Raw genomic sequence first — 26844 nt, 5'->3', positions numbered from 1 at the left:
CACGCCCCCTCCCTCCCATTGGCTGGCGTGGCTCTCCCGAAGACCCGGAGCAGCGGAGCCGCCCTCCGGCGGGCCCGGCGCGCACTCGCCGCGCATGCTCGAGGGCGGCCGGATCCCCGCTCCGGACGGGAGGCTCGGAGCGGCCCGGGGGGCGGGGAGGCGCGCGTGGGCGCGGCCCCGACGTCGCGAGCACGCCGCGCGCTCCCGAGGAAGGGAGGTGCAGGCCGGGCGGGGGGCGGGGGGAGGGCCGGCGTCGGCGCGCCTGGCGTGCGGGATCCGAGTGGCTGCGGGCGGCCTGGCGGCCCGGCCGACGCCTGCTGCGAGATGGCGGTCCTGGGCGCCGAGGGCTGAGCGGGCGCCGCCGCGGTGGCCGCGGGCCCCGGGAGCGCAGCTCGGCGCGGGTAAGCACGGCGGGGCCGCGGAGGGCGGCCGGGCCGGAGGTCGCCGGGGCGGGGTCGCCGGGCTTGCCCCGGGCCGGCGGCCTCGCGTCGACACCGGCGCCCGGTCCCGGCGACCGCAGTGCCCAGCCTCCCGGCCGGCGGCCGCCCGCGTCCCCGCTCTCCCCCCCGGAACTGCTGCCCCGACTTTCCCCCTGGTCCTCCCGGCGCGAGCCGGGACTCCAGCCTCAGAACGTCCCTTTCTGACATGTTCTCCGCGTTCAGGGCTCTTCCCTGACTCCGCACCTCCTCTCACCAACACTCTCTCTCGGTCTCCACCTTTGGTGACCTGGTAGGTGCAAGTGACCTTGCAGAATTTTCTAATCCTCGGTTTGGAATTTGGGCCCTTTCCTTTAACTCTTCTTCGGAATTTTAGTGTTGTTAGGATTGGTACTTTGCCCACAGCCTTTACAGTCCTTAAATGATCAGTTTTGTCTGCCTATGGACTGTATGGCCCCCTCATTGGTTTGGAGTTGAAATTCCTCTGCTCTAAGCGATTCCTCTTCTTTATTACCAAAAAGGTGTATCTATTGTACTTTTTGAAATATTTTACTCGTCTACCGTAAAATAATTCACAAATGTCTTTTTTTTTTCTCTTAAGGTTTTATCTTTTTGTGTGCAATAAGATTGAATTTCTACTTTTAAAAGGCTGCTACTTACAGTAATGGGAAAAAAATGCCAGAGTTATCTTTCCACTCCCCATTTTTTGGTGGTCTTCTTCTTCCGTTGAAATACCCGTTTCACAGTTGTCTGTAGGTTTCTGCAAATGTTTCTACTTGTGTCTAAATCTACTTGACATGTCTCACCAAGTCTGTGTGTAACTGTTAGTAAAACTCACCTTTTAAAAAAGAAATACATTCTTCCATTTATCTGACTTGTTTTAGCTATACAACAGTATACTTAAACTGACTGAAAATTATCATTTTCAATAATTAGTTAACATCTACTTCAAAGATAATGGCCAAGTGTTGGAACTGTTGAAATTGAGATTTGGGAAGAATGTGGCTTGGCTTTTTGAAACATAGATTATGAACATTTTCAAATAGTTCTTCACATAAAAGTAGAGCTGCTTTTAAGACAACATGCTTTTGAAATCCAGGACTTGCCTTCAAAGAGAAGGTGATCTCTCCAGTTGGCTGAGATTTCTTTTACATCCTTGCACAATTATTAAGCATCAGCTGCATGACAGTGTGAGGTATTTGGGGGTATATGTGGATGAAATGATTAGCAGCCTTTGTCTTTACAGCCTATGGAGAAGGTGTGTACACTAGGTTATATACAGATGCTCCTTTCATGTATATGTGAATAAATGGCAGGGTATCACTGTGTGGCCCAATCTGGTCTTAGACTTACCATCTTCCCTACCTCAGATTCTCAGAATACCTGTGTGTGTGTTTCATAAATATAAAAATTCTCTCAATTCAACTTCAGAGAGGGTAATTCTTAGATGAGGTAAGGGTCTTCTCCTTTTGAAGATGCTGGATTGAAAGATGACTGACTTTTCTTCAGCAGGGAAAGCTAGTTCAAGGAGAAGGATCTAAGAGGATTTGGATGGAGTCTGAAGAATCTGTTCTTAGGATATAGGGTAAAAAACCTTGAAATAAAAACGAAGACCAGTAACAAAATCATTTTTTTTTCTTTCTGTAGTTTTATATTGACAATGTCTTGTTATGTAGTTGTAACTGACTTGGAACTAGCTTGCTCTGTGGACCAGCCTAGCCTTGAACTCAATGACCCACCTCTCCCTGCCTTCCCAGCCCTGGAATTAAAGGGGTGTGCCACCACTCTTGGCATAAGAGTGTTGTTAATGTCAGACAGATGACTAGGTTACCTGGTAGTGTGGGGGCCACAGGTGATTTTTGAGTTTGAGAAACAATTTTAAATTCTTGTTTAGAAACAGTGATCTATTAGCATTGTATAGTATGAATTGAGGTAGGAAGAGCCTGGAGACTCATAATCCTCAAGATTTCCATCACCATAGGTAGCAAGAGTCTGAACAAGTGGAAAGGACAAGGAACGTAGGATAGAATTTGGTGAACAGGCAAATGAATGTTAAAATAACTGGCAGGGTGACTTAATGGGTAAAGGCGCATGCTGCCAAGCCTTGACTAAGTTGGATCATAGAACCCATTTGGTAGAAAGGTAGTCTACTCCCAAAAGTTGTCCTTTGACCCTGTACCACAAACACATCCTCTTCTTTCTCCAAATTATCATTATTATTTTTAAGACAAGGTTTTACCATGTATCCCTGGCTGCCATGGAACACACTTTGAATGTCAAGCTTGCCCCAGCCCCGCAGAGATCAACCTGTTTGTGCCTAGTGCTAGGATTAAAGGTATGTGCCACTGTGCCCAGCTGAAATAATTTTTTTCTTTAGAAAGTTAAAATCATGATTCTGATCTGTCCTTCGGGAAACTAGTGGTAGCATGGAAGTGTTATCCTTAGCATTCCTGCATGGTGTTCATAGTCTTTTGGGGATTTCTAATCCTTGTTGAAACTGAAGAAATCTGTTGGCCATGTGCACCCATGCTTTGTGGATGTGAATTTAGGGGAGTCCACGAATTACCTGAAGCTCTAGCATGAAACCCATGTTTGTTGTGCTGTGGGCAGTTTTCAGAATTACTGGAAAGTTAATAAGCCTGATTAAAGAAGTATATTGGTTAAGCTCCTAGAGGCTGAGTAAGGTACTGTATTGTGGGTCATATGCCATAAAGAATTTTATTCTATCTATTATATCATCTTTTATTTGTTGTTATATTATGGGACAAACTTGACTAAGAGTTTAGCTATCTGTCACAAGTCTAAAATAGGATCTGGCATTTGTTGACAGGAGTGGTTTTCTTTTCTGTGTAAAGAGAAGAACACGGCGGGTTTACTGTTGATTGGGTATATCTTTTAAGTGGCCTTGTAAACTAAGAATTAAGTGATTCCAGGAGATTCCTTCCAGTTACAGTTTTGTGATTGTTGGCCCTTAGGTTTTCATTGGAACATCTGTACTCATCTTTCCCTCTGTATACTTGAGAACTGGTGAGACTGTGGGATGATATGGGTAGGTAGAGAACAGATAGCAATATCAGCTCAGACATTTTAATTATTACTGTCTGTTTGGCTCTCAACGGGGTATCAAGGAAGAAATGGTGGAGGCACTCACTCCCTGTGGAAGACTAAACATGAGGAGCGTCTCTTCTATCCCTGTTTACCTTAGAAACATGACTGTTCTTCATTCAGGAGGTGGGGCATGGCACAAGGAGTTGGATCATAGAACCCATTGGGTAGAAAGGTAGTCTACTCCCAAAAGTTGTCCTTTGACCCTGTAGGAGTGAAATGGACATTTATTTTCAGTTAATTTTCTAAGAAGGATTAATTCTCACTAGGGTAGTTAAGGCATAGTTTGATTAGTCAAGGGTTGAATTCTCTGCACCCATATAAGATTGTTTCTCTGGTGGGAGGAATTGTCCCCTGTTACTAGTTGGTTTCTTTTCTAATTATAGAAAATTTGACTTCATAGTTTTTACAAACTCTGGAATCATTTCACCTTTTGTGAGACAGGGTCTCAGTAAGAATCGCTGGCTGCCCTAGAACTCCCTCTGTGGACCTTGAACTCAAAGAGATCTGCCTCTGCCTCTCAGGTGGTAGGACCATGTCAGCACACCTGGCAGCATTGTTTTACTTCTCGAATGAGGATATGATGTGACTGTAATGACCATTGAACCCAGTCAATCGCTCGTTATAAGTGCTATCCAAGGAGCTCGTCACTAATCACAAGGAGGAATGCCAGACAGAGACAGACATGGATTCGCTGGCTGAGGATATCTGGTGGCATCACCGTGGGGTTTTTCATTCTTTTTCTGATAGCTCTTCCACTCTGTCATATGATTGCTGTGACATTTGAGAATTAGATGGGTAGAGAGGAAACCATCATGTTCTAATTTAGTGGTTCACTGATGCTTTAAAGGTAAAGTGTCCCATATGACTAGTTAGCAACCCAAATTAGAATTAGAACTAAAACCTATATTTTTGTTCTTAATTTATGATATTTTTTTCTACCAAATTTCTGATTGTTTGCCTACAGTGGAATTTTGAAGTTGTAGGGTGTCTGAGGATTTCCTGTTAGAAGTATTTTGTCTGTTGCCTTCTTGGTGTTGACATGGTGACCTCATTTGATGTGGAGATTTATAAATATTTTATCAGCAAATAGCCTCTAGTTAAGGATAAAGTAAATGGGTATCCTCTCTGGAAGAAACATTGGCAAAATGTTGACATCAATTTGCTTTGGAAGCTTTGTTGACTTTTATTTCTGTTTTTGAAGAAGAAGTTTGATTATCTTATATAAAAGTATAGTCTTGGAAAAGTTTTATTTATTTTTTGTTGTGTGTGTGGGGGACACATAAGCCACTTATTCCAAAGTGATATCTTGATATTTTATGATTTTTAACATTGTATACCAAACTATACATATTACCCCTTCCATGTATAAAAACTCTTAGTTCACTTAGAATTCATATTTAAATATTTTTGGTGTATGGATTGTTCTTATATCAATATGTCAGACAGTTTCTAAGTTACAGTGAAGAACAGCATGTGTGGATTTAGCTTTGATTTTTGTTAAGTGTGAGATATCCTGATGTTACTGTATGTCAGGCCTTATGCTAGCTGCTGGGGTACAGTTTTGAGACAATACTTACAAAGCATGTTCTCTAGAGTTTGGAGTTCAGTAGAGTCACCGGCATCCAGAAAAGCACAGACCTTATATCTGCTGTTGTTTGGAAAGTAAAATTAGTGACATTTCTTTTCCTGTGGTATTTGGGCAAGTCATGCAGAAACACAAAGAGCCCAGTAGCATTGCTGCAGCTATCTATTGGTCTGCACCAAAAACCCAAAACCAAGTGACTGAGACAGCCGTCTTCCTTGCTTTTGGGTTGTCCCTCTTGGGCTCCTTCTGGCTTTGCTGACCATAGCTACAGTGGCTGCATTCAGCTGGCATTTGAGCTCGCGCTGCGCATGCTTTCTATAGTCCTTCATCTCTGTGTGGCCTTTGCAGTGGGGTTGTCAGCATTGCCTTGTAGTTTAAGGCTCTGAAGAGTACACAGCAGCTAAAGGAACCAGGCCTTCCTAGGGCATGTTCCTGGGACTGGCACAAAGTCAGTTCTGTCTCTCCTGGTGAGATCACAGGTCCGGCCTACAGTGGGACAGGGAGCTCCTGCATGCACTTGAATCCATTTGCGGCTATGTTGTAATGGATGATGGCAGGGCTTACATAGGAACAGCATCAGTTATGTTGCGTAAAGACACATCTTCTAGAAAACTGTTTGGAAGCTAAAGCTAAGGCTGCTTATTGCCTTCCCCAATCAAAAATTTGAGCTGGGTCTGCCAGAGGAAAAGCTGAGTCTAAACTACAAATGACAGTATATTTGGCTTGCTGCACAGATAGAAGCAATTGGTTTTGCACTTAGAAATGTCAAAGAGCTGTGTGATAGTTAATCTTGTTAACTTGTCTGAATGTAGACTCACACCTTTGGGTGTGTCAGATCTTGTTCTGGAAAGGTTTAACTGTACAGGTAGGTCTGTGCAGCACACTCCAGGGTCTGCAGTTATAGACTGACTGAAAGGAGAAAGTAAGCCAAACCCCAGCTTTCCACTTCCTGACTTTGGGTGCACTGTGACCAGCTGGTGCATGGTCCTCCTGTCATGACTTCTGCTGTGAAGGACTACCCCAAATGGACACTGCTTTCCCTATATTGCTTTTGTCAGGCATCTTGTCCCGCAAACAAGAAAAGTAACCAATAGAGGCTGCACGGTAGCTCATTTGGTGTGAATATTTGCCTGGTATAGGTGAGGTATGGGGTTCATAGAAACAGAATGTTCTGCAGTTGCATTTGACATGTGGGTAGCAGGGTGGACTGCCTGCTTCTGTTTGAGGACAGTGGGGTTTAAGAAAGAAAGGCCCTGTGACTCAAGATTGATTCAGTTTGACTTACCCAGTTTCATGTGTTGGTCAGACAGTACCCCATATAGAGAGTGAGGTATGGTCAGCAGAGACCCATCCGTTCACCCCTTGTGATTAAATGTGAGACCCAAAGAAAAAGGTTGGTATGAATCTGTGAGAGAGGCCTGTATAGTGGAGAGAATACTGTGTAGGGTCCTAGAGTCTCCTGGAGTCTTCTCTGAAGGAATGAAGTGTAAGCAGTGTTTCCTTCTTCCTCATACAGGTGATCAGTTGCTGGCTTTTTTTTTTTAATCACTATTTTGATCCTGTAGGCACTTTGTGTTAGTTTCCTAGTATCTTTCTACATTGTTCAAATTAGCTACTAAGTAATGGTACGATTAAGTGAGATGAAAGAAATGAATGTTTAGTTTTTATTACTTTGTATCTTAGTAGATTAGTAAAGTAATACATTTCATTCAGACAATTACACTCAGAACCTGCCCCTGAAGCCTACCACAAATAACCTTGTGTGTTTCTGAAAATAGTACATTTCAAGAAATTTGGTGATTGAGTGCGCCGAGAAAAAGCGTTTAGGAAAGGCTGGAGTGCAGGCAGGATGGGTGGAATTATAGTAAAGTATTTCTTGGCATTCTTTCTGCCCCTTAATTACTTGGATAGTTAAAAAGTGTCCCAGCACTAACAGAACTATAGGTATTGTAGCTTTGTTTAACTAAAGAAAACAGGTTCTTTGGGTAGCTGTTTAGTACACTTATAATTATTAAGGTGGGTGGAAGCAGACAGTTTCGTCCTGACTTGAAGCAGGATACCTTGGCCATAAATCCGTCCTAACTTGCCAATAGGCACTGCACTAGGTATGTGTTAAGATAGGGTAGGGAGAATTAGGTAAGTGAGCCTTTTTTCTGCAAGATCTTTTCTGTAGATTTAAATAAGTTAAGTAAACCTTTACTAGGAGGCCAAGGCAGGAGGATTTCCAGTTTGAGGCCAGCATATGATATATACATATATATGTGCATGTATATGTGTGTGTGTGTGTGTGTGTGTGTGTGTGTGTATTACCATATCTGAAAAAAAGCAAACAGCAAAGCAGCCACAAAGAAGGGGGCACAGTAGATTGGTCCTATCTCGCAGCCTTGAGGAACACTAGCTCTCTTGACATAGGAGTTAAGAGCCATAGCTCTAGGCAGCGCTGATTTCTGTGTGTGGTTTACTGGCAGTGTTGTTCCAGTTCCTTCATTTGCAAAGTGGAAAGAATGTCTTCATTTCTGGGTTTTGGTCAGGAATGACTGACAGAGTACTTTTAAAGTGGAAATTATGGGAGCCTCAATAAATTATTGCTTGTAATTAAGTATTAAGTCAGTAGTTCAAACCAGTTTACCGTAGTCCACCTGTTTTGTTAAGGACAGGGAGCGGTTGGTTTGGATGTATACAGAAGTGCACATCAAGTCTCTCCTATTAGTTGAACAGATTCGTTGTAAAAAGATTAAGCATTATTCTGGGAAAGATCCTGGTTCAGCAGGCTGGCAGTCTATCGGTTAGCAGTGATTAGGCTGCACAACCTGGCGTCTACAACTTGTTTACATCATCATTAGGTCAGTGTGCTATCGGCCAGTTGGTCAAGGTATAGTCTCTGCCTGACATCCATGGCAGGTATTTGATAAGCATTTCCATTATTTCTGTGTTTTGGGGTCCAGGATACTGTCTTGAGAAGGTGGTTTAGGATTCTTAACTGTTGACAGAAACTGATTCTCCAATTAGAGACCCTAATGGGACTGTTTTCTAGGTATAATATTCTTTACCACTCATGTGAAAAGTAAATACAAAAAGAGCTGAGCATCTGAGCTTTCCAGACGTTTTAAAAGGCTTAAGATAATTGCCAAAGATGTGATACAAACAAACTGCAGAAAGCTGACACACAGGGCTTACAGCCCTAAGCAGACAATTGAAATGGCCCTGGCTTCCTTGTTCAAAAACATTGCCCATTCTACCAAATAAATTTCTTTGACTGAAGACATTTCTTCTTCTTGCTTGGTTCTAAATGCAGTCTTGAAACAGTTAAATTAGATGCTATAATAATTTATTAGATAGTCTTAATGCATTTTCCCTAGCTCAGACAAGGCAACTCAGAAATAGATACATTGATTGAAGTGTGTCAAATTTGGAATTTGGGCTTTTGGATAGAAAGTAGGTTAACTGTGGGCGTGGTATGTCTTTTGGGAAAAAGCCATTGCATAGCATAAGAACATTAACTTGGGAAGAAAATCATGAAAACTGTTTAAATTTCAAGTCAGTGAAAATGGAAAAAGCAAACAAACTTCAAACTCTTTTTACTTTTTACTGCGTGTCACTTAAATATTCTTCAGGTCTGTGACCAACAGAACCTCTAAAATCAAAATTCAACCAGATTAAAATTTTTGTTTGTTTCTCTGCTTTGTTTTTGTCTGTTTTTTTGAGCCAGGTTCTCACTATGTCGCTCTGGCCGTCATGGAATTAACTCTGCAGACCAGGCTGGCCTCAAACTCACAGAGACCTGCCTGCCTCAGCCTCCCAAGTGCTGAGAGTAAAGGCATGTGCCACCACACCTGGCAAACTTTTTTTTTCATTTATTTACGTTTTGTGTGAATGTGTGTTTTGCCTGCATGAATGTGTGTGTACCATGTGTGCATGGGGTCCACAGAAACCAGAAGGGAATGTCAGATCCCCTGGAACTGCAGTTACCATGTGGCTGCTCTGAACTGAACCTGGGTCCCCATGAAGAGCAGTCAGCGCTTTCGCTGCTGAACTGCCTCTCTAGCCCCAGTCGGATCTTTTGGTGTAGCAGCAGATATTTAAATAGGGGCAGTTCCCGGAAAAACCACAAGTACAGTTGAAATAAACAGAGGTCACTGCAAGTACATATGGAGAAAACCATGGCAAGCCCTTGATTCCTTGTGAGTTGGAATTAGTTAGTGGCAGTTGTGCTGGAGGAGCCCATTGTTTCTGTGCTTGTTTTCACTGGGAAAAGGCAACAAGGCACTGCTTTGTCCTATGACCTGTAAAATATGTTTGTATTTAGATGTGATTATCCAGAGTGCAAGGTATACATTGTATTTGGAAATTTAATTTTTCTAGGTTAAATTTTTTGGTAATTACAAATTTTAAAATTTTTCTCTAATTTAAAGTTTTATTTAAAGTGTGATCTAGTAAAGATCATATTCAAATACAAATCTCGATTTGCGTTCTGGTATTCATTTTACTCATGACAGTTCTTCGGTCAACCTGACTTAAGGAGTTTAATCATGTGTCTGTTAGCTATTTCTATGTAAAGTGAGAATAACAGAACCTGCTGTATAGAAATATGTGCTGACTTAGGCCTGACCCTTACCAAGGGCTGGAATGTTTGTACACTTTCATTCATTGATGCAGAGGTTTCATCCTTTAGTTTAGAAAGATGGGCTGGTAGGCCGGTGCGGTAGCTGAGAGACCTTGCTGTGCAGCAATGAGGACAGGAGCTCAGATCCCAAGAACCCAGATAGAAAGGCCCACCCATGTATCTCTCACACCAGCGTTAGGTGTGTAGGCGGGGGTGGCAGAGGCAGAATGACTATAGCATTGTATCTGCCAGCCTCGTTGAAAACAGCAAAGGGAGTAAGACAGAAGGGCTGTAGAGGGTGACTCCCATTGCTGTCTGGCAAGGGTTTCACACATGTACACACATGCAAAGGGCACACATTTGTACATATACACCCCCTAAAAAGGCAGTCAATCAAGCAAGCACACCCAGAAACCCCAGTGAAAGTCTGAGACAGCACCTGAAGCAAACTTCAAAGTGTGAATGGGCTGTGACAGTAAGTAGCCATTTTTCTGCCAAGGTTAAGTTCTGACGAGTAAGAAAGAGGGACTTTCAGTTCCTAGGACTTCGTGGATAACACATTGTAATTTTAATATATTTTAAGCTTAGGAAAGTTTACTTAATTTCTGTGAACTGAGTTTTAGCTTTTTAATTGGTTATATAATTTTTGGAAAACTTCCACGTATTTTGGTGTCTAAGAATGAGGATTATTTAGTAAGAAGTTATAGCTTTCTGTGTGCTTTAAATTTCTTAAGGAGAGCATTTATAAGTGGTATATAATACTGTATGCCTATTATTTAATTAGCTCTTAGTGAGAAGTTACATCTTTCTGTGTGCTTTACATTTCTTAAGGAGAGCAGTTATAAGTATATAATTCTGCATGCTTATTATTTGACTAACTCTTAAATTATCTGGAAATTGTTTTGTTTGTATTTTGTTGTTTGCTTTCAAACAGGGTTTGCCCTGCAGCCCAGGGTACTTGTATCTCAATTCTTACACCTTCTAGGCATTTCCAATTTTCTTAAGAGTTTCTTTCACTTTCTGAGGATTAGTGTCAACACTGGTGTGCCTTTTCCTGTTTCACGTTGGTAACCTCATTTTTTCAGATATAACAGAAACTGAAGTTAAATATATACAAATAGGGGAGCTGCAGTTGGACTTAGGTCTGTCTGAGCTGAAAACTGTTCTCTGTGTTAACTTACCCCAACATGGTTATCTGAAACATATATATATATATATATATATATAACTTTGGAATTCATGGAATTCAAGATTAGGAAATGTTCATGGCTGTGGAAATTGTGGTAAAGTAGAATTTGTAATATATTTGGAAACAATCAGGAAATACCTGGGGGAGAACACAGCTTTGGGTGATAGCGGGGTCCCGTGCAGGATGGAGGAGTGTTTACCCAAGGAAGCGGGTTTGGTGCATATTTAGGGCACTGTGTTCCTGAGTCTCTTGTCTACCTGTAAGCTCCTCTATGCTCCAAGTCTTCATGACCATGCTTTCTGCTGCTTCACGATGCAGCAAATGCAGTTGGCCCTCTCTGTCTGCAGGTCTTGCACATACAGGTTCGAGCAACCTTATATTGAAAATATTTGAGAAAAAATTTCTCTGTGTGTTGAACATATTCATTATCCCCCATTTCATTTTTATTTCCAGAACAATTCAGTGTAATAAGTATTTTACTTAGGATTTATACCATGTTTCATAAGTATTCTACTGGTGATTAGAATATATGTCAAGATGTTTATAATTTATACAAATATGTGCCATTCCATTTAGTTGGCACCATACCTGTGGATACAGGTATTCCCCGTGACTACCCAACAATGGTAGTATTTAAACAGTATTTTCTGTGTGTTAGCTGGAAATCAGTCTCAAAGTGTGAACTAAAATTTTGATGTGTTTAGTCTTGAATAACATTTTTGAAATTGATACTATGTAACATTTGAGTGAGAATCTGTTTTCTACAGTGCTCAATAAGGCGAGAAGAAAAATTACTCAGTGTGTACATTTTTTCTTTAAAGTTGTTAGTATTTAAGTATTTCTAAGATAGTATTGCATATTTTAAGAGACTGAGAAATAACATATTAGGAAAAAAGAAAGTACCTAGCATCCAGTGCTGCACGCCATGCAGGTGTTATCCTTTGTTGGTACAGCTGAAGCTTAGTGTCAGGGATCTGAAGAAAGGAATCCGAGCTGGGTATGCTGCCTCACACTTGTGACCCCAATACTCTGGAGGCTGAAGTAGGAGGAGCCTTGCTGAGTTAAGGCCAGTCTAAGCTTGAGACCCTGTCTCCAAAGAAAGAAAGAAAGAAAAGGAGAAAAAGAGAAAAAATTAAGTATAGAAGAAATTGTTAAGCATAGTAAGTAAAGAATACACTGAGTTGAACTTTTTTCTGGTGTTGCTGAGGGTGGGTAGGTCAAGTCACTGTAGGCATAGCCACCAGTCCTGGGTTTGTGTTAGTGTAGGGTGTTTGCTCCTTTGGGCTAAAAGCTGGAAGGGTTGCTGCTAAGTTTCAGTATGTTTTCCCTTCTAACTCACTTTTTTCTAGTAAACAAAGCAGGCATGCTTTTTATGTACATTCTTGGAATGGAGTTAAGCTACTTTATTTTGGGGAAGTTGGTAGAAAAAAAATGCACCACTTTAAAATGGAAAAAAAATGCAGCCTTTTTATGGTGCAATATCACCATCTTGTGGTGTTCTAGAATATTGTTTCCAAAGTTTTCCAAACATGAGCATAAATTAAATATTCAATGCCGTGATGTTAGCCAAGAATCCCACCAGACTTGTATTTGCCAACTTTTACAAATGGGGTTGTGGAGTTAAAAGTAAAAAGTGTGCTTGAGAAAATAACAGTATAAAATGAAACAATTATAAGTTAGATTGGTATAGTAATGGGTGATTCCTTGTTGTTTTATGAGATGAGTAGTATTTTTCAGTAAAGTAATTCCAAACTTACAAAAAAAAAAAATCTGTGTTTTCTCATCCATTTCTTATTATGAACCTGTCTCAGCTATTTAGTAAGGATTTCAAATTTATTTTAATCTAAAATATTGCTTTCTAAATTGATGATTCTTGGAGGAGGTTTTTTTTTTTGCTTGTTTAATTTGCATACTTTATAAAACATTTTGATGATAATTTGCTTTTTGCCCTTGGTGTAATGTCTCATTTTTCCTAGACTGCATTTGAACTCTTGGGCTCAAGTGATCCTGTTAACTCAGGGGGGCAACTAGGGGGAGGGAGGCCCCCTATTCATGGTCATTCTGATGATGGTTTTGAAGGAAAGAAAAAAAGAGACAAAAAACCAAACCAAAACAACAACAACAAAAAACACAGCAGTACAAAGACAACTGGAAATGTAACCAGTGATAGAGTGCATGCCAGTGAAGGCTCACTGGTATTCCTGCCAGTGTCCCTCGACAAAGAAGACCCAGAGGTGCCTGCCTGTGGTAGAGACAGCTTCTGCTGGGTCGTGTTCAGGAAAGGGCCCACCAGATCAGGATGAGGGTCCTGAAAAGGTTGAAGACTGGCAAGCCACAAGATGATGAGGTACTGGTGTGGATTTGACAAAAAGCCTTACATTTGACAAGAGCCCATATGCGGAAGGGCCTGGCATAGGAAGAATAAGGGAATGAACATTTGGAAGCATATGCAGGAGTTTGGATGAATCGTTAGGAATCAAAGAAGTTGTGACTTAGAGTTGTTAAAATGTTTGAGGGCTAAGAGAGACATTGGATCTTTCTTTCTTTCTTTCTTTCTTTCTTTCTTTCTTTCTTTCAAAGCAGGATATACTCATATATTTATATATTTATACATAAATCTAACAATGATAGAGAAAAACAGGACAAGAATTTGAAAGGAAGTGAAGCAGGGTAGGGGTACATGGGAAGGATTAAGAGGAACAAAGAGAAGAGAACATTTGCAAGTATATCTTACTTTTTTAAAACAAAAACAACATATTTAAAAATTCAAAATGTGCATCTACACTGTCCAACAAATGTCCGGTCTGTCCTATTTTCTGAGGACATTTTAATGCACGTTGGAAGTTTTTTTTCCCCCATCTCTCATATGTAGTCCCTGTAGTATGGTCTTGAGCCCCGTTTAGTTCTATGTAACTGATCTGTTTTGTTTTTTTTCTACAGTTACAGAAACAGAAGTAGGAAACTGCTTAGTTGCAGACTGCTTAGTTTGAGATCCAGAAGAGAGCTAAGTGCAGATAGAGTCATTCCATTGGCCTCTAAGACTATGACTGTCCCAGTTTTCACACACTGAGGGGTTTCCAAGGATGGGAGACTGAAGTGTGCGTGGACGGCCCTGAGCAAACCAGGCTACCTTCCCATCATCTTCATGACGCATACATTTATTAAAACAACTAGCAGTATCTTTATACATTACTTAGTTTACATTTTTACAACCTAATTTACAAACTGTATTCTTTGTATGGAAAGAGTTGGTAAGTTAGGTGTTAGAGAGGCTGATAGGTTCATTCATGATCATCGTGTTTACATTCACTGAGTTTTAAAGTTTGTGCTGTTGATACAGTAACTGATTCAGGATTCATTATGTGTTAGTTCCCTGCCTTTGGGCTAAGATGCTCTCTGTCCTATCTTATTACTGAGTTATTTCCTTTCTCTTATTGTCTCTAAAACTAGACTTCCTGTTGTTGAATCTGGACTTTGTCTTCTGTTATTTTTTATTTGTGCCAGCCTTTACAGATTAGACCATTAATGCATATGTCTGTTAACTGATCCAGGCCTACGGAGCTGTGACAGTATTTCACTGGCCTTCTAAAGTTTAATAGTGTGCTGAGTGTACAAACAATTCAGACTGTTCTAATCAGATTATTTTGATGAGAGGAGTGCAGTTTGTTTGTTTGTTTTATTACTTTGACTTTACAGTGGCATCTTGAAGTAAGCAGGAATTAGATACCTCTCCCAGAGCTGGCAATACATGCTGTAATTTGAGCACTCAGGATGAGGGCAGTCTGGCTACCTAGTGTGACCCATTCTTAGAAACAACAACAAACAACCCTTTCCCTACCCCACTCCCTTCTTTTAGATGTTTTTGAGACAGGTTCTCACTAAGTAGCTCTCTCTGTCCTGGAACTCATTATGTTGCCCAGACTGGCCTTGAACTGACAGAAAACTCCTTCTTCTGCTGGCTCCTCAATGTTGGGATTAAAGGCATGCACCATCATGCTCAGTTTCTTTCTCCCAGTTTCTAAATGAGGGTTTGATAGGTCTGTAATTTCAGAGTACTAGAAATATAGTGTATTGCCTGAATAATGACCGTTTGGCATTTTCAAAGGGTTGAACTGGACAAAATCATCTTAGATGTGCCCTCTGTCTTTTTTACACATAGATTTAACCTAATCTTACTTGGCTGAATATTCACTTTGTTGAAAAGTTTGGTGAAAGTCACACTTTTATTTCTCTTGACTCACTCTCTTAGCATTTGAATTGACCCTACAGTGTAGAGAAATTGTAATTCAGAACATGGCTGCTCTGGCAAGAAATCATATCCAAAGACCGTGTAGGTTTATGTGATCTGGCTGGAATACAAACACGGCTTTAATCCAGGAGACAGAGGCAAGCAGATCTGAGTTCAAGGCCAGCCTGGTGTAGAGCAAGTTTCAGGTAAAGAAAAGGTTAGGTCCAGGTGTAGTGTTACATACCTTTAATCCCAAACAATGAAGGTAAAATTAGTTTGTAGAAGGAAGCACCTATGTTTGAAAATGGTGTCTATTTGAGTGATAGGAAAACAAAACAAAACAACTGATGCATCAGAGAAAGATTTGGCAGAATAGGATACGTCTAACTCTCAAGAGAGGAAAAGGAAGCCACTTAAGGGGCAATGAGAGATAGAGACTAAAAAAAAAAAAAAAGGAGGCAGTTTTATGGGGACAGTAATAGAGAGACAGGTTGCAGAGAGAGAACTCAGGGGAAGACAGAATGAGCTAGAGAATGAGAGGAAGCCAGGAGATTAGAGCAGTTTGCTGGAATTAGTTTGAGGACAAGCAGAGCAATTCAGAGGCTGAGAAAAAAAGCCAGATTGAATAAGTTAGCTGGGAGCAGAGTGTGATCCAGAACAGCTGAGTTGAACCAGCCAACCCAGAGCTCAGAATGAACAAGAAAGGAAGAGCTTGTTCGTCACTAAGTCTCAGAGGCTGAAACATTCTAGGCCTAAGTTAGATTGTATGGAGGCTAGAAGATTCCAGCACTGGGCCTAGGTTAGCAGAAGGAGGCAGTAAGTCTCCCAGACAACAGCTGAATCAGATGAATAAATGTTCCTTTTACACTACAATCTTAATCTGTTCTCATATGCCAAGTACTTCTGGAAAATAGGCATATCAACATGCAGAATGTGGTCCCTGGGGGTTTATGAAAAACACAGTTTGCTTAGTGGTGGTTGATCAGCACTCTTTGTTAGTCCTCTCAGTAATTGTTCCAGAATATATCCTCTATGAGCAAGCTTGTTATCATCTGTGATTAATAACTCTGATAAACTGACTACAAATAGTTCTTCTCCATCTACCTAAGCCATGCTTCTCTGATATGGGGATATTAACATGTTTTCTTTGAACATCTACCCCTAATTAAAAACAACAACAACAAAAACAACTCTCGAACTTCTCAAAATTAGAACAGCAATTAGCTTTTGACAAGTGGTTAGTTTGCACCTTAAGGTTAGCAATCAGAACCTTAAGGTTAGCGCGTGCTGTGCCTCATTTCCTCCTCCTTACAGCGTGGAGTTGATGGCTCTGCTCTTGTTGTTCTGATTCAGAAAATGAGCAGTGGGGAAGGTAGCTTAGCATGTGGCTCTTACATGACAGGACTGGAAATGATGTCTTCATCATTCAGCCGCACAGCTGGCTCTTGAAAACTTTGTGATATATTGTCTCCCCACATTTGCTCCTCTTCTCCCTCTACTGCTATGAAGCCACTGTATACACACACTGAATTGGGAAATCTTAGTTTCAGATTGAGTTTTATTTGTTATTACTAACCCTCAGCTCTGACATAGTCCTCTGGTTTTACCTTTACTCCAGATCTTCCTTCATGTTGCCAATGTGCTTGTTCAGGTAAACTCACTCCTTTGAATGTAGCCTCATGGCTGCCCAGGTTATCATTCCAAATGCAATTTTCTTTATTAAAGCCCTTCAGTATAGATGAGGATAAGCCTAAAGTGTAGTGCTCAGTGTCATTAGGATTTTATTTCCCTCCTAGCTTCTTTTTCCTCTTGTTCCATTGCCTAGCTTACTGTTAGCTCTCTGTGCTTCTCTCCTGAAGAATTGGACTTTAAGGGTTGGGCAGATAGCTTGGTGGCAGTAGAGCTTACTTTGTTTGTTGAGTTCCTATGTATGATTCCCAGCATTGTGAAGTTTACAACGACCTGTAGTTTCAGTTCCAGGGATCTGGAACACTTTTGGCTACAGCAGGCATTTGCACACATGTGTCATACACATATGCACGCATATATAGAAGCTGAAGCTGGAAAGATGGCTCAGCGCCTAAGAACAATGGCTGCTCTTGCAGAGGACAGATTTTATTCTTAGCGCCCGTGTGGCAGCTCAGTCTCCTGTGACTCCAATTTCACGTAATCTGCTGCCCTCTTAGGAACACAGTGAGCACCTGGAATGTATGTGTGTGCATATACATGCAGGCAAAACACACATGCACATACATTCTTCTTTTGAGGCATGGTAGTATCATCTTCATAGAGATCTGCCTGCCTCTGCCTCCTGAGTGCTGGGATTAAAGGTGTGCACTACTATGTCAGCACGTCTTCTTTAAAAACAAATGAAAAGTTACAGGTTAAGTTACATATGCGGGCTGTCTTTTCTGTGATGACTGGGTTCCTTGGTGGAAGGTTATCTGCTTCTCTTGCCTGCTCCAGAGTCGTGCTTGGCATTGTGTGTCACACTGAAAACTGTTTGTGCTTGCAGGGTTGTCTCCTCACCAGACTATGAGCTCCTTGACAGGAGAAAGCGTGTCTTACTCATCTTTGTATCTTCGGTGTCTGGCACAATTCCTGATACACAGTAAGTGATTAACCCTTTTGTTTTAAGGGACAGTTATATAGCTAGTAGTCAAACTAAGGATATGTCGATTGTTAATTCTTATACCTGTTTAGATCAATTAGTATATTTTATAAAAATAAAACTTCTGCAGGGAATGCATCTTTAGTTCCAACACTTGGAAGGCAGAGGCAGGTGGATCTCTCTAAGTTTGAGCCCTATCTGGTCTACCTAGCATGTTCCAGGCTAACCAGTACTTCATAGAGAAACCCTGTCTAAAAAGGAATAAATAAAAATTTAAAAATTGAAGCCCTGCATTTTAAGTACTTCCTGAGGTTCAATTTTTGAATAATTTCATCATATTTTTCAATATGTATGTGTTCTTGAATCTGAGGATTGGAATGTAGAGGAGGATTATATGGAACAAAAGGAGAAATAAGATAATCATGATAGAGAAAATTGAGCAGTCTTCCAGCAGGCTGTCAGCAAGTCCCCGCCTGTGTATTGTTTTAAACTTACAAATTTCTTCTCAGAGAAGTAATCTGATGCTTGCTTGTGTTTAGTTTCAGCAAATATCTGTCTAATAGAATAATAAATTCCTCTGGTTTGTTTGTTTTTAAGTCCACCTCCAAAGAAATGATACCTTCTAGCCTGTGTATCATTTACTGTCCAGAGAAAGAAATAACATTATTGAAAGACTAATTAAATGAGTGAAAGCTATACTATTCCTTTTGTTTCCACTATAGACTACAAACATCACTTGATGGATTAGTGACTTACCTTCTCTTTTGTCCGCTTTTATTACTTCTATGTATTATTTAAATTACTGGGGCTTGGGTGATAGCTCAGTAAATAAAGCACTTGTTGTCTAGGCATGAGGACCAGAGTTTGGATCTGCAGAACCAATATAAATGCTAGGCAGACTTAGCTAAGAACTAGGGAGGTAGAGATGGCATTACCCAAGGTAAGCTGGGCAGTTAGACTAAGAATTCATGAGCTTGGGGTCTAGTACGAGATGGGCAGAAAATAAAATGAGTGCAATTGAGGCAGACATTAGAAGTCAATTTTAGGCTGCCATATATATAACGCCACCATCTCACATATGAACATAGATGCACATGTGCATGAATAACACACACATACACATACACATACACGCAAGAAAAAAATATATAATTTGAACATGCCAGATTATGTGTCACGTTTGGAAGCTAGTAGTAAACATAAATATGTGTGCCAACCTTTTCAAAGGTAAACTAGGTCACTACTAACAGGTTTAAGGGACGAGCTGATTGAGTTCCTTTCCCAACCCAGGGGAAGCTGCCATGTTGAATTTGCTTTTGTCACTCCCTACCCCATCTCTGATAAGGTCTTGCTTTGTGGTTCAGGCTGGCCTCAAATTTGAACTCAAGTCTCTTCCTGTTTACTCTTGTCCTGTGCTGGGATTATAGGTATATGACACTGTGGCTGACTATATATATTTTTTAATACAAAAAGAAAATTGTTTTGAAATTTTTTTCTGTCTTAATTATTTTTCTATTGCTGTGATAAAGCACCATGATCAAGGCAACATATAAAACAGAATTGAATTGGGGTTATGGTTCAGGAGGGATAGCATAGGTGTTGGCACAGCAAAGGCATGATGGTAGCTGGCTGGAGTGCCAACTGGGAGCCACATCTTGACTCACAAGGAAGACAGAAGGTACTGGGAATGTCGTGAGTCTTTTGAAAGCTTAAAGCCTGCCTCCGGTGTCACAGCTCTTCCAACAAGGCCACACCTACTAATCCTTCCCAAACAGTTCCACCAACTGGAGACCAAGTATTCAAACACCTGAGCCTATGGGGGCCATTCTCATTCTAACTACCACAATATCCATTCAATGTGTTTTTTTTAAAGCTCGCACAAAAAGTATTTTATTTTAGAGGAGCATCAAATTTACAAATGCTTATACAGTTCAATGCAAATACTGGACCATAAAAGGCAACACTGAAGCATAACATTATGTAAATGATGTAAATTCAGACTTATCACCAGAAAATACTTCAAACACTCACGTGACAGGTTGCATTTGGTGGCCTCTTTGGACCTTAGCAGCATTCAAATGTGTTTCATTTAATTTTATGTTTGCTTTGCAAGCTTTTGAGGGCCATCATCTGAAATTACTTAACATTGTTTATTTTCGTTTCCAGTCATGGAATTGTAGTATTTTCAGAGGAAATTAGTAGCAAAAGATGAGGTCATAGTAACTATTAAACAAATAGGCAAAAAAAGAAAAACCCATTTTCTTCCATTGCTGTTAAGATTAGCAGAACTTCTTAGTGACAGAGTGCAAAGTGTTGGTGCAAGGCTGAGCGAGAGGACGGTGTCCCACTCGGCAGTCTTGGCTTCCCCTTCCTGGCGCATCGCTGAGACTCATTCATGATAGGCTGTAGCTCATTCACTCTCAGTGCTCTGTAGTGCTCCGCCATGTGGACGAGCCCAGTTTACAAAGCTGCTTTTGTCAGTAGATAGTTGAATCGATCTAGATTTGTTTTTATTAAGTAGGACGGTTAGTCTTAAAATAGAAGTATAGAAGTGTTTTTATTATAAAATTGAGAATTGCCCACAGAAGAGCATATGAAGGTACAGCTTTATAAGGTCAAGTTATTTTCCAGCAGGATTTTACCAGTTTGATACCTATGTGTTATCTATTAGATGTGTTCCCATTCTGTGTTTCTTGGCAATATATGATGATAACTCTTCTAGTTTTTGCTATTCTAAAAACTTTAAAACGGTATGCTATGGTCTTAAGTTTGTTTGTTTGTTTTTTTCAATAGACAGTGGCATCCTATATTTCATCATGTATTTGTCTGTTTTATAGGTTTCCTTGTCTGTAAAATTTCAGTCAAGAGTTTACCTATTTTTTGTTGTTGTTGTATTCTTTTTCTCTTATTACTTGTAGACAGTTTTTGTATGTTTTGTGGTAGCATACATGTTGTGTGCACGAGTGGAGACTGGAGGACAACTTAAGCTATTGTCCCTAGGCACTGTCTTCTGATCCAGCCGTCCCTCCCTTTGGTTTTGTTTCATTTTTGAGATGGATCTTTCACGTGCCTGGAACTCAACATGTAGATCCGGCTGCACCACTACATCTGACTATTTTCACATTGGTTCTTGGGATTGGGCTCAGGTCCTTACTCTTGCAAGGCAAGTTCTTTACTGACTGACTTCTCCCAACCCTTGGAAGCATCCATACATCACTTAGGTACTAATCTTTAATTAGATTTTTGTTTTACAGGCATTTCCCAGATTATAGCTATCTTCTGATGTTCTTTATTCTCTTATTTAATTTTTTTAAAATTACACTTATTTATTTAGTGTGTATGTGTGTGTGTGTGTGTGTGTGTGTGTATGTGTGTGTATGTGTGCCAGGATATATATCCATGCTTGTGTGTAAGTCACAGGACAACTTGCAAGAATTGATCTTTTCCATCCACCGTGTAGATCTCAGAGGTGAAACTCAAATCATCAAGCTTGATGATAAGATCATTTACCTGCTGTTCCATCTTACCAGACCTGAAAAAATAGTTACTATAGTTTCATTATGTTTTATGATAAATATAAGATGTTTTATAATCAGAATCTTCTGTTTTGTTTTGTTTTTTCCTCTTGGTTAGTAAGGCTTGTCTGTTTAAGAAACCCTTTTGTCTTAGAAAAAAATATAAAGCAATCATATTTACATTGCTAGTTGCATTTCGTATTTACATTGTTAAAACATCCTGAATTGATTTTTTTAACATCTGAAGTGATAGGAGGTAGAGATCCAGTTTCCTGTTGATACTTGAAGACCGTTTACTTGTCTCTCGTCTGTTGTGACTTCTGTCTGCAGCTGTCCTGCTGCTGTCATCCAGGCTCCACAGTCATCCCCAGGGCAGTTATTTTCATCACTGTGGGCCGTCTTCTGTTCTCTGTTGGTTGCACTTGGAGCTTTTCATATAATTTTCAGTTTAGCCTTGGTTTTATTCTTTGCTGGTAGCTGGGGCAGCTACCACCTGGTTCCTTACACTTGGCGTTTAAGCTCCTGACATTTAAGCTCACGGAGCCCTAAATCTGGACCCTTCAAACCTCTTCCAGTTGTGCATTATAGCATCTGTCGCATGGATATGTTCTTACATGCATTGTTCTTTTATAAAAAGCTTTCTGTTTCTTCATCAATCTTGCTAGTTACTTATTTACTATTGTTTTGTTGTTTTTCAGGGAGATGTGAACAAATATCAGTTTTTTTTTTTCAGGTAGAAGACTGACAACAGATCAAGGAAACAGTTGTATCAAGTCCAGTTGGGTGAACAGTGAGTTCACTGGGCTTATTTTCAAGAGCATGGTTGAAGAACTTGAGTATCTCCGCAGTTGCATGACCCTAGCATAGGTGATAACTCACAAAAACTGTAGTCCTGTGCTCCGTCCTGTTGCAACTTGATGTGCTAGTCTGAGCTGGTAGCGGGGAGGCTCCCCTTATCTGAGAATTAAGGGAGGGGGAATGGGAGGAGGGGAGAGAGGACCATGATTGGGATGTAAAGTGAATAAATAAATTAATTAATTTTAAAAAAGAAAAGAAAAGGAAAAATGAAACAAAACTGTATTCCTGGAGTTAGCTCTCTGACAGGTTTTCAGTTTTCAGCAATTGCAGTTCTCCTCAGCAGTTGCTTGCTTGTGTCATAATTGCTAATTGTGTAATCTTGGAGGGAACTTGAGAATCTTAAAAATGTTTGAAGTTTTGAGTCTTATTTTCTAACCTGAACTTTTCTTAGCTTCTGGAGTCTTATGAACCTCCCATCTCCCTCCAGTAGGGAATAGTTCAATTCAGAGGAAATAGCTAAGCAATAGGTTTGTTGTCAAAGAAATAGCTCTTGTTTTTAGTGATTTAGCTCTTGTTTTTCATTACTACTTTTTCTAGTTCCATATTATCTCCTTATTGTTTTCTTCTGGTTGATTTTGCCTAATTAAATCACGTCCTCAAATTCTCTTTTTCTAGGTCACTTGATAAGGCTATATATGCTTGCTTGTTTTTTTTAAGATTTCTTTTATTTATTATGTATTTATTATGCCTGCACACCAGCAGAGGGTGCCACATCTCACTAGAGATGGTTATGAGCCACCATGTGGCTGTTGGGAATTGAACTCAGGACCTTTGAAAGAACAACCAGTGCTCTTAACCTCTGAGCCATTTTTCTCTTCAGATAATATAAATCTTTTGCCTTTTATAAACTTGCTTGTAAGCATAACTATTTGGTATTCCACCAACTTTTCTATGTAATATTTTTGCTGGTATCGAAGTTTTTTATTTTCATTTGAAAATTGCCATTATTTGAATTCTAAAAAGAAAATTAGAAGTAGATTTAATTGTTTGCATTAGAAATTATCCTTTGATATTAATTTTTAATTGAATTTATTATGGTCAGAGAACAGGAAGCTACATTGTTTGAAATTCAGTGGGATTTTCATTATTGTATTGCCATTTTACACTTCCTTTGAGTCCTTAAGAATAATGTTTATTCACTAAGAACCAGAATAGATAAAATTTGTTTTTGTTCATTAAACCCTCCTTTTTTTCTTATATTCAATGTGATTAAATGTGAAAAATTTAATCTTCGACGGTTTTCTTCTTGTAGTTTTTATCGTTTTGAAGTTTCTTCACAGCACTACGAGGTGATGAGTTTTGACTTGTGATTAGAGACTTGGTTGCTCTGAGTGTTACAAGAGAGACCGCAGGTGTTGGCATGTATGTAGCAAGTCTCTGTGCCTGGAGAACAATGTACTCCCAGTTGGATGTCCCTCAGCTCTCTTTGACCCAGGTGGAGATCAGGAATCTCGACCTTACTCTTCCAGGGTCCCCTTGTTGGCTTTCATTCATTCTGCAAAGGACCACTGTTTTTCATCTATCTTGGTTGATTCCTCCTGGGAAGTTGAGTTGTGTGTGCTACGTTTGAGCACTAAGATTAAACAGAGTTAACACTGGGCTTCCCCCAAATGTTCTTTTTTGATGGAGACGCCATCACAGCTGTTAGCTGCTAATCAGGTGTCTTAGTTACTTTTCTATTGCCATGATAAAATACCATGACCAAGGTAAGTTAAAGAAGAATTTATTTTGGGCTTAGGGTTCAAGAAGGATAATGTCTGTGATGTCAGGGTGGAAATAGGCTGGAGGAGGAACAGCTGAAACCTTTCACTGAGCTCCACAAACAGGCAGCACCACTCTGTCTTTTGAAATCTCAAAGCCCTACCCCTTACTTCTTTCAGCAAGGCCACACCTTTTAATGCTCCCCAAACAGTGCCACTAACCTGGGACCAAATGTTCAAGTGCCTGATACTTACGGGGAACATCTTGATCAAACCACCACATCAGGTTCGTGAGACTTAGAATTTGGAGAGAAGTGAGTCTTCCACTTTCCCGAGTCATTACTCTTCAGAGACTTCTCACTCTCCTTCATGATCCTCCCACAAAAGTGACTGAGGCTCAGCGTCAGATGACTCATTTCCTGTCCATACTCATTCCAACTTCTAGATTTCTTCCCTTTGCCAATTTGGACCCCGTCATTCTAGTGGTTCACCTAACTGATGGTCCCATGTCTCCTGCTCTTCCACCTCTTACTTTTCCACTTCGTCATCAGATGTCTTTCACAATACAAAGGTTGCTGGGTTAGATTGGGAGGTGTTAGCAGGAGTCATTTTACTTAGGAGTAATCTGAAGCATCACATTTGAGTTTTTGGAAGGGATGGCTATTACTGATTAATGATCTGGGTCTTTGAAAGGGAAAAGGGGGCATTGTGAAAACTGCAGGTAGCTCATATGCATTGCAGTGAAAACTGGGAATAAAAAGAAAGAAGGGTATTGTTAAAACAACTGAATCAGAAACACAAGGGGCGAGAAAGAAAGAGCTACAAGTAAGTATGAGATTTCCTAGGAGATGTAAGCGAGAAACAGACATACGGGCCAGTGTAGACTGGCCGGCTATCTTCTTTGAAACTCATGTATGCTGGGCACTATTGCCGTTAGTTACTATTGCTGTTGCTCCTAATGCAGCCAATTATAACTAAGAAAAAATAGTTTCTAAGAAAGCATCCACCTACCTCAGAAAAGAGACCCAGACCTGATTCATTAGTCAGGAGTTAGTAAGAATACCTGCAGCTACTTTCTGATGGCTCTGAGGAACAAAGAGAGCTTAGTGTACTTAACAGCACTGAGACAGAATTGGAGGTGGTAATGCTAGTCAGTAATTAACAGCTAGCAGACAGTCAAGGTCAACAATTTAAAAAGCTGGAGTCAGCGATGTACAGAGCAGGATTGGGCAGCTTCAACTACCCGTCACTGGTGAACTTCATGTGAACAGAATATCGTCATCTTTTTGGTTGGCACAGAGGACATGGATAGAGCATGCGGGCCCTGTGATGGCTGAACCTGTGATAGCCCAGGACTAACCAATCTCATAATGATTATCTTGGCCTTTGCCCAGTTCTTGCCAGTTCTTTAAAAACCACTAGACAAACAAGTTCAAAGTTTCCTCTCTCAGGATCTCTTTCCACTCTTCAGAGTTTCTCTTTTTCTTATTTTCTTAATTTTCTTTGATATCTTTTAATAAACCTTGCTTTTGCTTTGCTGCTCCTATGAGTGTTCATGTCTTTAATCATATTTGCTATGAGAGTAAACTCAGGTACTACTGTTTCATGTTGGTCTTTGGTAAAATTGTGTCTGGCATCCTACTTGCATAAAACACAATGGTGTTGTGAGAGAGCCTGTCACACTATAAAAAAAAAAAACCAAAAACCCTGAAATGTTACCATTCCTGTAATCATCCCATGGGTCATTGTCCTTGGAGTTCCAAAACTGATTGCCCCAACCGCCGTAGGTGTTTTAGGAGTCCACAGTTGCTCTTCCTACAGGAGACACCTGCTAAGTGCTTTTCCCGGAGTCAGCTCCAGCATCTTAGTATTTACTGCCTCAGTCTTTGTAGCAATTGGTATATCCTTTGCTCCCATAACAGTTATATTTGCCTTCAAAGTTTTGAGAGCATTGTCTTTTGTAGGTTTAAGACACATCAAAGCTATTTTGGGAGGATAGACTACTCATTCTTTGTATGTTTAATCATCTTGAATTCAGTCATGGTCAAAAGAACAATCACTTGACCCTGTATTTGTCCTGTGCATGATCAGCAGTATCAGCTCACTCTCTTACGTAAAGACTTTGTTGATGCTAAGGGCAGTAAGTTGAGAACCCTGGTATATAGCCAGAGCTACATAGTGAGACCTTGTCCGAAGTAATCAAAGCCATCTCTAGGTGGCTGGGCTTATGTGGTTAATTGATCGGTATTTAATCCTCCGAAGGATTCTTTAATGGATATATCTGTCACATCGCAATCATATTCCCTAGAAAGCAGTGTAATATCTAAATCTGTGAAGATGACACTGCTAATATTGGGTTCTTAGATCACCCCTGGAATAATGGGCAGGATGTAGCAGTCAGTTGGAGATGTCGTATACCTGCTGTCTTCATCACTCTGCCAAGTGGTTGAGACCTCTGCTCCTAGCTCAAATACTCTTATCCAGCTAATTAATTTGAGGCATATTTAGCAAGGCCTCTGTCAGAAAGTAGGATTCCCCTTGATTTATTTTCTTGTTGAAGTCACCATGTTGGGAGAAAAAATACGTAAAATTTTTTAAAGCATTTCAATTTGGCTTCACTTCTTCTAACCTGAACTAAACCTTGTATCATTTTCCTTAATAATGTCATATTCTTTCTTGTTGGAACCCAACCTTCTTATCTGTGTATTTATTTTTGCCTTCATTTTTATCAGTATCGTTATTTTATGTTTCTTTTCATTTGAATGTTTCTATATACTTATTCTATTTCTATATTTATATTCTCTGTTCCTTTTTACATATATATTCTGTTTCTATGTATAAAATTCTTAATTTGTGCTTCTAACCTTTTTGATTGATTGAAATAGTTTTTTATTCTGTATTTTCCTTTATAATTTGTAAATTATGCTCTCATTTCTTTGACCAACCTTGAAAATCTGCCAAGAAATCTCTACAGTATAACGTTTAGCCAGATTATAGTACCTCTGATGAG

At 40.2% G+C, this 26844-nt stretch overlaps 1 protein-coding gene across 8 annotated transcripts in view; it reads left to right on the top strand.

Moving 5' to 3' along the window:
* The first annotated feature begins 265 nt into the window (after nt 1-265).
* Nucleotides 266-26844, top strand: part of Wwp1 (WW domain containing E3 ubiquitin protein ligase 1) — a 99986-nt gene continuing 73407 nt past the window's right edge. For 4 of the 8 annotated variants that reach the window (XM_060386033.1, XM_060386034.1, XM_060386035.1 and 1 more), the window contains exons 1-2: nt 266-401; nt 17666-17761. The gene's annotated coding sequence lies outside the window, so the exon portion shown is untranslated. Of the gene's footprint in view, nt 402-708; nt 730-17665; nt 17762-22009; nt 22067-22101; nt 22144-26844 lie in introns of those variants that run through there. The other 4 variants (XM_060386031.1, XM_060386029.1, XM_060386032.1 and 1 more) reach the window with 4 other exon arrangements.

Source organism: Meriones unguiculatus, chromosome 6, assembly GCF_030254825.1.
Source record: "Meriones unguiculatus strain TT.TT164.6M chromosome 6, Bangor_MerUng_6.1, whole genome shotgun sequence".
In the NCBI taxonomy this organism is placed as follows: Eukaryota; Metazoa; Chordata; class Mammalia; order Rodentia; family Muridae; genus Meriones; species Meriones unguiculatus.
This window is presented reverse-complemented; position numbering and strand designations above follow the sequence as displayed.